We start from the raw sequence: 13325 nt of genomic DNA, 5'->3' as shown, positions 1-13325 counted from the left end.
TAGCATTTGTTGTAAATTTGGTTTGATAGTGCTGAATTCTCTTAATGTTTGCTTGTCTGTAAAGGTTTTAATTGATCCATTGAATCTGAATGAGATCCTTGATGTGTAGAGTAATCTTGGTTGTAGAGTTTTCCCTTTCATCACTTTAAATATGTCACTTCTGTCTTACAGAGTTTCTGCTGAAAGCTCAGTTGTTAACCTTATGGGGTTTCCCTTGTATGTTAACTGTTGCTTTTCCCTTGCTGCTTTTAATATTTTTTCTTTGTATTTAATTCTTGATAGTTTGATTAATATGTGTCTTGGCATATTTCTCCTTGGATTTATCCTGTATGGGACTCTCTGTGCTTCCTGGAGTTGGTTGACTATTTGCTTTCCCATGTTAGGGAAATTTTCAACTATCATGTCTTCAAATATTTTCTCAGTCCCTTTCTTTTCCTCTTCTTCTTCTGGTACCCCTAAAATTTGATGGGTGGTGCATTTAATGTTGTCCCAGTAGTCTCTGAGACTGTCCTCAATTCTTTTCATTCTTTTTTCTTTATTCTGCTCTGTGGTAGTTATTTCCACTATTTTATCTTTCCGGTCACTTATCCGTTCTTCTGCCTCAGTTATTCTGCTATTGATTCCTTCTAGAGAATTTTTAATTTCATTTATTGTTGTGTTCATCATTGTTTGCTCTTTAGTTCTTCTAGGTCCTTGTTAAACGTTTCTTGTATTTTCTCCATTCTATTTCCAAGATTTTGGGTCATCTTTACTATCATTACTCTGAATTCTTTGTCAGGTATACAGCCTATTTCCTCTTCATTTGTTTGGTCTGATGGGTTTTTACCTTGCTCCTTCATCTGCTGCATATTTCTCTGTCTTCCCCTTTTGCTTAACTTACTGTGCTTGGGGGTCTCCTTTTTGCAGGCTGCAGGTTCGTAGTTCCCTTTGTTTTTGGTGTCTGCCCCCAGTGGCTAAAGTTGGTTCAGTGGGTTCTGTAGGCTTCCTGGTGGAGGGGACTGGTGCCTGTGTTCTCATGAATGAGGCTGGCTCTTGTTTTTCTGGTGGGTGGGCCTGCATACGTTGGTGTGTTTTGGGGTGCCTGTGAACTTGGTATGACTTTAGGCAGCCTCTCTGCTAATGGGTGGCTTTGTGTTCCTGTCTTGCTAGTTGTTTGGCATAGGCTGTCCAGCACCATAGCTTGCTGGTCATTGAGTGGAGCTGGGTCTTAGCATTGAGATGGGGCTCTCTGAGAGAGCTTTCACCGTTTGCTATTATCTGGGGCCAGGAGGTCTCTGTTGGACAAATGTCCTGAACTCTGCTCTCCCACCTCGGAGGTTCTGGCCTGACACCAGGCCGGAGCACCACGACCCTGTCAGCCACATGGCTCAGATAAAAAGGGAGAGAAAAAGAGAGAAGAAAAAATTAAAAATTAAAAAAATAAAATAATTAAAATAAATATGAAAATATTATTAAAATAAAAAAGTAATAAAAATGAAAGAAGAGAGCAACCAAACGAATAAACATATCAACAAATTATAACAAGCACTAAAAACTATACTAAGATAAACTTAAAAATCAGAAACAGTTCAGTCACAGAGAGCAAACCCCAAGTCTACAGTTGCTCCCAAAGTCCACCACCTCAGTTTTATGTTGATTTGTTGTCTATTCAGGTATTCCACAGATGCAGGGTACCTCAGGTTGATTGTGGAGATTTAATCCGCTGCTCCTGAGGCTGCTGGGAGAGATTTCCCTTTCTCTTCTTCGTTTGCACAGCTCCTGGGGTTCAGCTTTGGTTTTGGCCCCAACTCCGTGTGTAGGTTGCCCTCAGGCTTCTGTTCCCTTCCAGACAGGATACGGTTAAAGCAGTGGCTTACTGGGGGGTCTGGCTCACTCATACCAGGGGGAGGGAGGGGTACGGTAGTTATAATTGTAATGCTGTGCAAGCCTGAGGTGACAGAGGCCGGCATGACGTTGCAACAGCCTGCGGTGTGCCATGTGTTCTCCGGAAGAAGTTGTCCCTGGATCACGGGACCCTGGCAATGTCGGGCTGCACAGGCTCCCAGTGGGGGTGGGTGAGGGGCCATGTGGATAGTGACCTGGGCTTGCACACAGGATTCTTGGTGGCTGCAGCAGCAGCGTTAGTGTTTCATGCCCACCTCTGGGGTCCGAGCTGATAGGCGCAGCTTGCACCTGTCTCTGGAGCTCGTTTGGGCAAGGCTCTGCATTCTGTGGGCAGACGGGGAAGGAATCCCCTCTCCTCACAAAACAATAGTATCTTGCCTCTTAAGCAGCTCCAGACTTTTTCCCAGACTCCTTCCAGGCTAGCTGTGGCGCACTAGCCCCTTCAGGCTGTTTTCTCGCAGCCAACCCCAGTCCTCTCCCTGCGCTCCAACCGAAGCCCGAGCCTCAGCTCCCAGCCCCCACCCACCCCCACAAGTGAGCAGACAAGCCTCTCAGGCTGGAGAGTGCTGGTCGGCACCGATTCTCTGTGCGGGAATCTCTCTGCTTTGCCCTCTGTACCCCTGTTGCTGCGCTCTCCTCCGTGGCTCTGAAGCTTCACCCCCGCCCCCGCACCCCCACCCACCCACCGTCTCCGCCAGTGAAGGGGCTTCCTAGTGTGTGGAAACTTTTCCTCCTTCACAGCTCCCTCCCCTAGGTGCAGGTCCCATCCCTATTCTTTCGTCTCTGTTTTTCCTTTTTTCTTTTGCCCTACCCAGGTACGTGGGGATTTTCTTGCCTCTTGGGAGGTCTGAGGTCTTCTGCCAGCGTTCAGTCAGTGTTCTATAGGAGTTGTTCCACATGTAGATGTATTTTTAATGTATCTGTGGGGAGGAAGGTGATCTCCACGTCTTACTCCTCCGCTATCTTGAAGGTCAGTATAGCTGATTTTTCACTAGCCTTTTATTGACTGATTTTTTCCCCCTTACCTCCTCATACCTAACTATGTCCTCAGGGAGCTCTCATGTACAAACTGTTCATCTTCCATATAAAATCCACCATTTTTTCCATCTTCTAAACTAATCTTCCTTTGCTGGGGACTATTGTATCTGTTGGGTACAAACATCTCCAGTGAGTGCTGCCATTTCTCCCAGACATGAATTGCTTTCTGTAGATGCTTACAAGCTCTTTCTGGGTACCACCACCTTTCCTGGGTCTACATCTGCTTCTTCTTGGTACCTCCATGTCCATTGTATAAAGTACCTGTTTCCACTAGATTCTGCCATGTTTCAGTTACCCTTATGTATGCTGTTATGTCTACCAAACTCCACAATTTCCATTAGACCCTATTGCCAAAATCATTAAGTGTCATTAATTTCCTCGAGATTTCACTTTGGGGCAAAGTTCTATAAATAGTCCTTTTATTATTTTTGTATTTTATTCAGTTATTAGCATAACAAATTATCAAAGCAATGATTCCCTGGACCCTAACTGCCTTAGATTAAACATACACGTCCTCTCTAGGAGCCAGACACAAGTCTATGGAAGAAGACTTCTTCACTCTGACAATTAAAACCTTGCTCAAACAGTCCTGACATATTCCCTCTTCTTTTAGATTCTCTCCAAAAGGCTCCTTAGCCACCCAGGAAGATTTCTAAAAGGCTCATTTCCTTATGGTCCAGGCATGAATTGATCTATAATACAGCATTACTTTGACCAATTAATGAATTGTAAAAAAAGAGAATTCATTTGGACTTGACTTGCAGAAAATTCTCTATAGAGAGACTCATTTAATGATTTAGGATGACATTTCCTTTTCTCTACAGATCCAATTACACAGCTTGTTTCTGCAGTGAATGATGTTTTCATCAATAATGTAAACACTGTTGGGTTTTGTTTTTCACAATTTTGTAAACCAAGTGTAGAATTCTCTAGTCTATGAACCATGGAAATGTTAAAATTACGCTAAAATTCTTAGAAACTGGGAGACAGAAGAAGGGAAAAAGAGAGAGGAGATTATACCTGAGCAAACTGCATCTTTTGTTTTTGGAATAAACTGCTACTGCTAAAAATTGATGAATCAAGAAATGGAGTTGTTATGTTTATTTCTTAAGCTTATGGGTGGTAAAGTAGGCAGTACCAGATATCCACGAGAAAAATGTAAATCAAAGAAAAGTAAAAGAGACTGCCTCTTGTAGTAAACCTGCAGTAAGCAGGTGGGGCGTGAAACTTTTACTTTTTATTGTTTGCTCTGCCATAATAAGAGAATATTTGGGGATCAAGCTCTTGTGTTTACTTGAATAAATTTCTTCTCAACGTGCACGTTGAATTCACCTATCCTAAGTAATATACACGAACCCTTGGTTGGAGAATACCAGCCTATTATATCACAGAGTAAGTATCCCCAGTTTTCTCTTACTCTCTTCCAGGCAAGAAAGGCCAGTCACTTGCCACCATGAGAGGCCCTAAAGATCAGGGAAACAAATCGTTTTCTGACCCTGACTTCTCTGCTACTATAGTCTTCTGCAGCCTTAAGCCATGCTGTAGGCCAGAGCCCAAAACCAGATCCATGAAGAAGGCCTGTTGTAATTTCTCAATTATTTATAAACATGCTATCATGAAATGAAGGACAAATCCCATGCTATCCACAAAAGAAAAATCTGTAATTCAAATAAGTATATACACAACATACGCATGATGAGGAAACATGGAAACATCACATGTGAAGAAAGAGTGCTGCCTTCACCCAGTTCTGGTGACTGGCTTTCATTCTTGCATTGCTTGATCCCTGCTTATGAACTGCCTGTCACTTAAAAGAATGATGTGCACCAGACCAACCTTTGGAAGAGTCGTGCACATGTTAACAAAAATTATTAAAAAAAAACTTGCTCTGTTCCAAAATCATAAGTCAACTGTTTGTTAACCAACAGTAGCTGTAAAATTTTTACATCATAACATCTAGGACACCCTAAAAAACATTTGTTGAAAGTAGAAATTATAAATATACCATTAAAAATGGTAAATTGTTTCACCATAAAGATTTTTTCCCTAAGATCACACAAGATGAGAGTGGGAAAAGAAGCTGTGAATCCAATTGCCCATCAGACTCCTATCATCAATTTTGGATGGAATGTGGAAAATATTGTTTCTATATCCAAATTACAATCCACATGTGACACCTACTAGGAAATAGGACATTTTGTATATAATAAATAAATAGTCATAAATTTTTGTTTTCAGTCTTTAATTGAATGTTATTTTTCCCTGCTGGAAGAATTTTCAAAATTATCTGGACCTTCTAAAGCGTATAAAGCAGTGAACTGTCCTTTTCCTTGTTTCTTTCATTCTGTGGAATAATTCTCTCAGCAGTTAGGAAGCATTTGGGTACACTGCTGATTTGTAGACTGCAATGATTTTATATATATATATATATATAGCCGTAAACACTAATTTTGGATGTTAGTGTTGGATGGCCCACCCAAACACTAACATCCAAACTTTGGATGGCCCATCTAGTGCATGATATTGATTCTAAAATAGCAAGGGATTAAGTGAATTTCAAAACGGCAACTCACCAGAAGAGGCCCAGAGATTATATCGACCCATATGTGTTTAAACTGCAGAGTCGTTCAAGAAAAAATTGCTACTGAAGCTCCAAATCTGGAAGTGATCCCTGATCACCTTTGACATTTTCAAAAACAGAAAATTATTTGGCTTTATCTTAAATGTCACTCCTCTGCAGGTGAAGAATTTATTCATTTCGGAGATTGCAGTATGGAACAAACCATGCTGATGCATACTGGCTACAGAAAGTTTAACAGAATTGACTACATTCTTATGAAATAGAATTTGAGTATTTGCTGAATCATGTGGATGCAATGATTAAAAGAAAAGGTCTTACTTCATCTTCAGAAGTAGTAGGGTTTGGAGGGAAGTTTCCTGGTCTAAGAGTTATAATGCAGGATTTGAGTCCCAGCTTCAGCAATTAATAGCTCTAAGTCTTTAGGCAAGTCAGCCACCTCCCTAGGTCTCTGTTTCCACATCTGTAACAACAGAGTTGGTACTACTAGCTCTTTGGTCTATTCAAAAGTCTTTGCTTTCTCATTTCTCATTTTATGTCTCATCCTCAGTCTTCTCATATGAAAAACAGGGCTAAATTCCAGGCCCTGATAATTTCAGTAGTTATGAGAATGCAATTGAGAATATGGATGTGAATCTACTTTGAAACCATAAAAAAATAAGGTATTTGCTTTATTAATTTATATAGCTGCAAAATAATAATATATTGAGAAAAGCTATTGTCTTTATTTGTCTAAAATATATTTTTAATTCTAAGTATTAAAATTAAAAGTTACTAAGTATTAAAAGTACTTAATTCTAAGTATTAAAATTTGTGTTATGGCTATAACCTAATTTGTTTGAATTGATTGGCTATTTCTAATTTCTTAACTCATACGGACATGTTATCTCTTAAGAACAGATATGGAACTTTCTTTCTAGACAAGAATATGAATAGTTGAGCATTTGGACCAGTCATCCTCTAAGTTTGTAACAAAAGCCTGCCACATAGCTACTGAAATAAAGGGAAAGTGGAGAGATGAAATTATAGTCACCGGGGTCAGCACCTTTTCTCTTTTTTTTGGAGCAGTGTGGCACTAGTGTCATCTAAGAAATGCAGTGTGGGGCTTCCCTGGTGGCGCAGTGGTTGAGAGTCCGCCTGCCGATGCAGAGGACACGGGTTCATGCCCCGGTCCGGGAAGATCCCACATGCCGCGGAGCGGCTGGGCCCGTGAGCCATGGCCGCTGAGCCTGCGCGTCCGGAGTCTGTGCTCCGCAACGGGAGAGGCCGCGGCAGTGAGAGGCCCGCGTACTGCAAAAAAAAAAAGAAATGCAGTGGTATTTTCTCTTGAGAGGAAAGAAAGCTCACAGCCATTCTGAAGCAGCTTCATGCTTTCTTATGTAGGGCTCTTCACTGTTCTGCCCCTCTGCCATTCTTTGTGGTTATAAATTTGGCATCACCTGAAAGAATTTCTATGATGAACATTCTTTGTAAAAACATCTCTCCTGACATTTCTTTAGCCATTTAAAACCCTTCCCTACAGTCTCTACTGCTACCCCCAATCAAACTGAGTTTCTCACTATTCACTGTATATTGCCCCTTACTTTCCAACTTCTGCTCATGCTGTTTCTTCACTTGGGATTCTTCCTCTCAATGGTTTCATGGTGAAATCTTCTCCATCTTTCAAAGTCCATTTGAAATTCCAACCACTGGATGAAGGCTTCTGTGATGATCCTGAAGGTTTGAAATGTCTCCATCCTCTGGAATTCCATAGCCTTTTAGCCACATCTTACCACTTTTGCTTTTGTTGGTTATTTACCTCTCTTTTCTGTCGTTTTTAAAAACTGTTTAAAGAGAACAACATCCTTTATTCGGCCCCAGTAATGCAATACGTGCATCCCTAGGGTCTCTTTAATTCATTCCAACATTGATATGCTCACCTGCGCGCATATGCTCACCTGCGCACCCCCCTAGTGATGGTACTGTCTGAACTGGAGTCCACAATAGCTGCACGTCCCAGTCTTTGTTTCTTTGTTGACGTTTATGTATACTTTCAGGCGGCCAAGGGCCCCTCCACCGCCGTCACACTGTATCACTACTCTCGACTTCGCTCACAGGCTTCTCGGCTCTCTGATCAATGACAAAGTTTTCGTTCACCTCTTTCTGATGACCTACAAATTGAAATTTCCTGTCATCTTTATCGTCATAAACCTGGCCGAAGTTCATGACCTTCTACCTGGTAGGTGAGGTCCGCACCCTGAAGCACCACCTGGTGCCCAGGGGGTGTCTCTGCGCTGTGCACGGCCCCATCCCAGCAGCCGAAGGAAGGTCACCACCGCAGCCTTCTTTCAGGCTGACCCTTGACCTGGCGCGCTGTTGCGCTGAGCGCTGACGCATGCGCACGGCTCTCTTGTCGGCATATTTAAATCCAAGTGCCTTGGGGGCAAGATGTGGTCATTACAGTATTTCCCAAAGGACTTGGCACATAACAGTTAATATGTGCTAAATGAATGGGTGTAGATTATTAACTTTAAATGTTACCAATTATCTGAGTTTTCACCAGGCTACGAGTAAAACTAAGGTCTCATTATATGAATAATTGAATCTTATTAGTTCTGAGTCTCCAATATCTACAGGAAATTCAGTCTCCTGCAGAAAGAGTCCTTTTCACCTCCGTATTTCTGAGAGTCACCCAAGAGGTCTGCTCATGGTTTGCTTAGGGACGTTTGAAATGTGCTGTAACCCTTATTCATCTGATGATACCTCGTGATGCCTTCAGTGAAAGTACAATTGTTCCAGCTAAATTACCTTTCCACTCACTTCCTAGGAGTTTACCAGAATGTCATTGTCACTGAAAACATCCCTGACTGTCATCCCTGTGTCTTTATGCACACCCTTCTCTCTGTGGTTCTCATGCCTCCCTTCTCTGCATGTCAAAATCTTACGTATCCTTAAAAAGCTCGATCAACTGCCTCTTAGGATAATATCCCTGATTTCTTTACAGGATTTGATTCTAACTTTCTATGAACTTTGATTAGCACTTTGTATCAATGTACTTCCCCTAGAAACAGAGTTAACCTTATCTCTACTACTAGCATTAACTCTTCTTCCCTCTACCCTACTTCTACCTCCTTCGACCCTCCACACACACAATACTTAGTCTCTTTGAGGTCAAAGACCAAGTGTGTTTCATCTCTGTAATTCTCACATTACCTGAGGCATTACCAAGTACATATCTGTGGGTCAGTAAACATTGATAAATCTAAAGTACATAAATTTCAGAGGACAAACTCAATGGAATTTCAGCACTTACCTTCCAATTGCTCTATCACAATTGTGCCAACAGTCCAGTAGCATTAGACAGAAGTAGAGTACAAAGGCTAAGAGCTCCAGAATCCTAACCCAGGACCTTACTAGAATTGTGGCTCTATACATGCCTCAATATTCTAAACTGAAAATGTAAATAACAGGGCTGGCACATAACCTGGAAGGCTAGTGGAAAATACAAATGCAGAGCCCCAGGCGTGAAGGAGGGACTGGCCAGTGTCCTCTTCCCATGGGCTTGCCTCCTGACCTATAGTGAATGGATCACCTCCAAAGGAATTGAAATTTTCACATGGGAATGAGTTTAATACCTAGATTGGAGATAGGTGAGAGGTCCTTGCCAAACTGCCTGTCCAATGCTCTATGGCCAGAGAGTGATGGTGAAACACAGCCCCCCAAGCAACCTGGTCAACTCCTTGGGCAAAGAGCAGCAGTTTGTCACAGGGAAGAAGGAAGCCAGGAAGAACTTGTCCCAGGGAGGTGGAGAGGTGGTGGGAGCCAGGACAGTGCATGTGCCCAGGTCCCAAACCCACTGCATATGCTCCATTGTCCCATGAGACTTAGCTTACAAAACATAAATTCAAATATCAAATTATGAAGAATTTCAAGATGGTAACCAACCACAGAACATTAAACATTAAGTGCAGGGCCCCATATAGCTGCACTAGTTAGAGGCTCATGAAGCCACACTAAAATTAGTAATAAATCTCTAGACTTGATGTAAAGGCTACATTTTCATGCGCTGAATAGTGAAAAGACATTTAAAACTTCAAGATTTAATTTGCTGTTTATACTGAATCATTGGACATCACACTATGAATATGGATCTAGCTTTAGTCTGAATAGTCCTCCCATTTCATCCTGAACCTCTATCAAGAAAGAGGAAGGAAGGGAGCAAGGGAGGAAGGGAGGAAAGGAGGGAGGGAGGAAAAAAAGAAGGAAGGGAAAGAAAGGGAGAGAGGAAGGAAGAAAGCAAGCAAATTCCATTTTCATTTTAACTAGGATGCAGGAAAAAAAAACCCACAAATTCAAAAATACAGTCTAAAGCAGCAGAAACTTGCCCTTAACCCCTTGGGATGCAGTGGCATAGGGAGCAGTGGTGCATTGCAGAGAAATCAAGTTTCCAGGGGGGCTGAAAAGCAGCAGAAAGAGCCAGAAAAACATGTGTTTCTTGGAGGTCAGGAGCCCATGGGAAACAATTTTGGAGAAGTAAGTATTTTGAACAAGGATGAGATGAACTAGACTCAGATCAGACTGAGCCAGCTTATGGGGTAAGATGGAGTGATAAAATGGAACAAATGTCAAAGGATGAGAGTTAAGCCTTTATACATTCAGAAAGATCCATAAAAACACAGCTTCTGAGAGTGAGAGGCTCAGCCATGTCCCTTGGACAAGAACCGTGTTCCTTGGTTGTATTAACCAACAAGGGAGGTGGGGAGCCCAGGACAGGCAGAAACCCTCCTATGCCCAGTTTGGTTGAGGGATATGGAGTAGGTACATCCTCACAGCAAAACTCACAGTGCGGATCTATTTGAAGAAAACAGTTGGTATCATTTGCAGCAGAGGACAAATCCTGGGAGACCATAGTATCCCTTGTCCTCTTTTTCCCCTTCCCAAACCTTTGAAGAGCTACTCCAGGAAAATTCAACTCTTTCAACCATATACCATAAAGGAGGACCTAACACAGCCTTGATAAAAGATACTATAAAAAAGAAAGGTGAAAGAAACAAAACTTACTGTCAGAAAAAAGAAGACACACAGAATATATTGTCATAAACGTATGAAAATTATAACCATAAATCTATCATTAAATTCATAAGTTTAATAAAGCAATCATTGCTCAAAGGAAGATGGCAAAATGAAAATACAAGAATTGAGGAAAGAGGGGAGATAAGAGGAGGAAGTGAAATATAAGTGGCCAAATTGGAAGAAGCACAAGAAAGAGTGGACATTGTGGAAAACACAGTAAGGAAAACTGAGAATAGAAATAAACAAATTAAATTAAAAAATGGAATTGAAATACATAATTAGTGGAAAATGATAGATATGAAATGGGGTGAAAATGGAATAAAGCAGTGGATGAAATAGAGTAAAAATAACAGATATAGAAGACTGGCAAAGCAGAGCAAATATAGACATAACGTGGTCTCTGAAGAAAAAAACCGAGATAATAAGACGGAACAAATATTTAAAAATATAACTGAATGAAATTTTTCTGGCATAAAAAAAAAAGGCTTAAATTTGCATATTAAAAGAGTAAATCATGTACCAGGGAAAAGTGACTCAGAGCTGTCAACATTGAGCTATTTCCTACAGAAGTTATTTGACTTTAGACAAAGAATTATTTGGGCAGCTAAGCAAACACTTCATATCACTAGTAAAGTGAAAATATTGTATTGGTCTCAGATTACCCCATAGCAGCTTTCAAAGGCAGAAGACGATAAAGAAATATCTCTTATTCTAGGAAGTAAAATGTAATCCAAGGAATTTCCATCAAACCAAGCTGAGTTTCAAGTAGAAAGGAAATAGTCTGACAGCTGATCCTGAGTCTTTCTAGGGAAAAATGAAAAACAAAAACAGAAGCAGAGTGTATTTCCTTTCTCTTTTTTTGGCCTCTGCTCAGTTTGCCGTTCCCCGATCAAGGATCCAACCCTAGGCCCTGGAGGGAAAACTTGAGCCAAGCAAGAGATGAGTAGAGAAATGCAAAAGGAGTGGCAGTGAAAATAGAAGATATTTGATTGCAAAACAAAGACACTTTTAAAATGTTAGGAGTAAGTGGCAGGATAGAATTTAATTATAAGAGCTGATGATGTAGAGAAGATGTAATTAATGTAACTTGAGAGGCGGAAGGTGAAAAAGAGAGTAGAAGTTGAATAAAGCTAGGAGATGCCTCTCCAGTAGTAACTGGGACTCAAAGGATAAGATCTAGAGTGACAAGAAAAGCAACAGAATAATAAACATCTTTTACCATATAAAGGTAAAGAAAGTTAATAGTGTTGACTAAAATTGGGTGAGGGGAGAAAGATTATAAACTATAACAGATACTTTGTAGAGGCTTACAGAACTATGAATATTACACAGTGGTACAGTTATAAATTAATTATGAGAAAAATAATAACAATCATCTTAAATATCAGAACTGCAAATAAACATAGAAAAGAATTCAGAATAGTTAAAAATATGTAACAGAAAACATAACATAAAATTATTGCAGACAAAAAACAAATATATCTGCAATACGAATAAATGTAAATAAGCTTATTCACCTATTCAAAGAAAAGATTTCACACTGAAGCACAAAGTAGTAATGTGAGCACATGCACATAAAAAGTGACACCTAAAAAGAAGGATTCAGAAACGTTTAAATTAAAGGGTGTGCAAAGGTATATTAAACAAATGTCAAATCAAGAAAAACATGGGTTATAATCTACATATCAGACAGAGGTGATTTTAGGTCAAAGAGTAGGGGAGACTTTTATTAAAAATTCACAGAAGCAGGCTGCAAATAGTCACATTCCACAGCATTGTTTTCTTCAGACCACTTTATTGTTTTTCTCTTTTGGGCCATCTAAGAAATACTCTTTAGGCATCTGTCCACCTTGATGATAGCATGGGCACCCTATCGTCATTCATATCCTCGATAATGTTGCAAAACAACCTGTCTAGGTAATAAGGAGAGTGTCTAAGTTACTGATTACTAAATTAGAGATAAAAGCTATAGAGAACAAGACTTCCTGAAGGCAAGTAAATTTTAGCACTTTCTACAGATATTTCTTAATACATTAGCCCTGGCTGCTTCTCAAAATGTATGAAGCAGGCATAATTTTTCATTATATAGTCTCTCCCTGTGAATCTTTTCTCCCGCCCACTCTCAGTCCCTGAGGTTCAAAGACTGTTGAGTGCACCAGCTACAGGATTAGGCATGTGATCCAGATGTGGCCCAACAGAGGACCCCATCCTCCTGACCACAGTGATTAGATCATGCATCAGCATATAACTCAGCCTGGACAAATGAGAACACATGGAACTTTGCTGGCCCTATCCAGAAAGGCCTTCCCTTTCTCTTGCAGTTGCTAAACTGAAAGAACACAAGTCTAGAGATTCCAGTAAAGAGCCCAGAAGCAACTCAACACAGAGAAATCAGAATCTGAAAGACTCCTGATGACAGTACTAAAAGTACCTGAATCCAGCTATGCCTTAAAATTTTTCCTTGAACTTCCCAGTTCTATGAAAAGGGAAAAATAAGATGCCTTTTTTTGGTGGTTATTTAAGCTAGGTTTGACTATCTGTCTCTTGCAGCTCAAAAATCCTAATAGAAAACTTTTCTTATTTAATTATAAGATATAGATACATTTTAAAGGTTTTAATGCTCTCCAAAGTATAAGTATATTACTTATTCTTTCCAATAAAATCCTCATGAAAATGGAAAGATTATATTTAAGAAAGCAGATATTCAACATATATTCCTTACTTTAATCTCAAATTCTCTGGAGCAGTTAGAAATTTTTCAATAGAAAAACAA

The sequence above is a fragment of the Orcinus orca genome, chromosome 5 (assembly GCF_937001465.1).
Source record: "Orcinus orca chromosome 5, mOrcOrc1.1, whole genome shotgun sequence".
Taxonomy (NCBI): Eukaryota; Metazoa; Chordata; class Mammalia; order Artiodactyla; family Delphinidae; genus Orcinus; species Orcinus orca.
Note: the sequence above shows the minus strand (reverse complement) of the source record.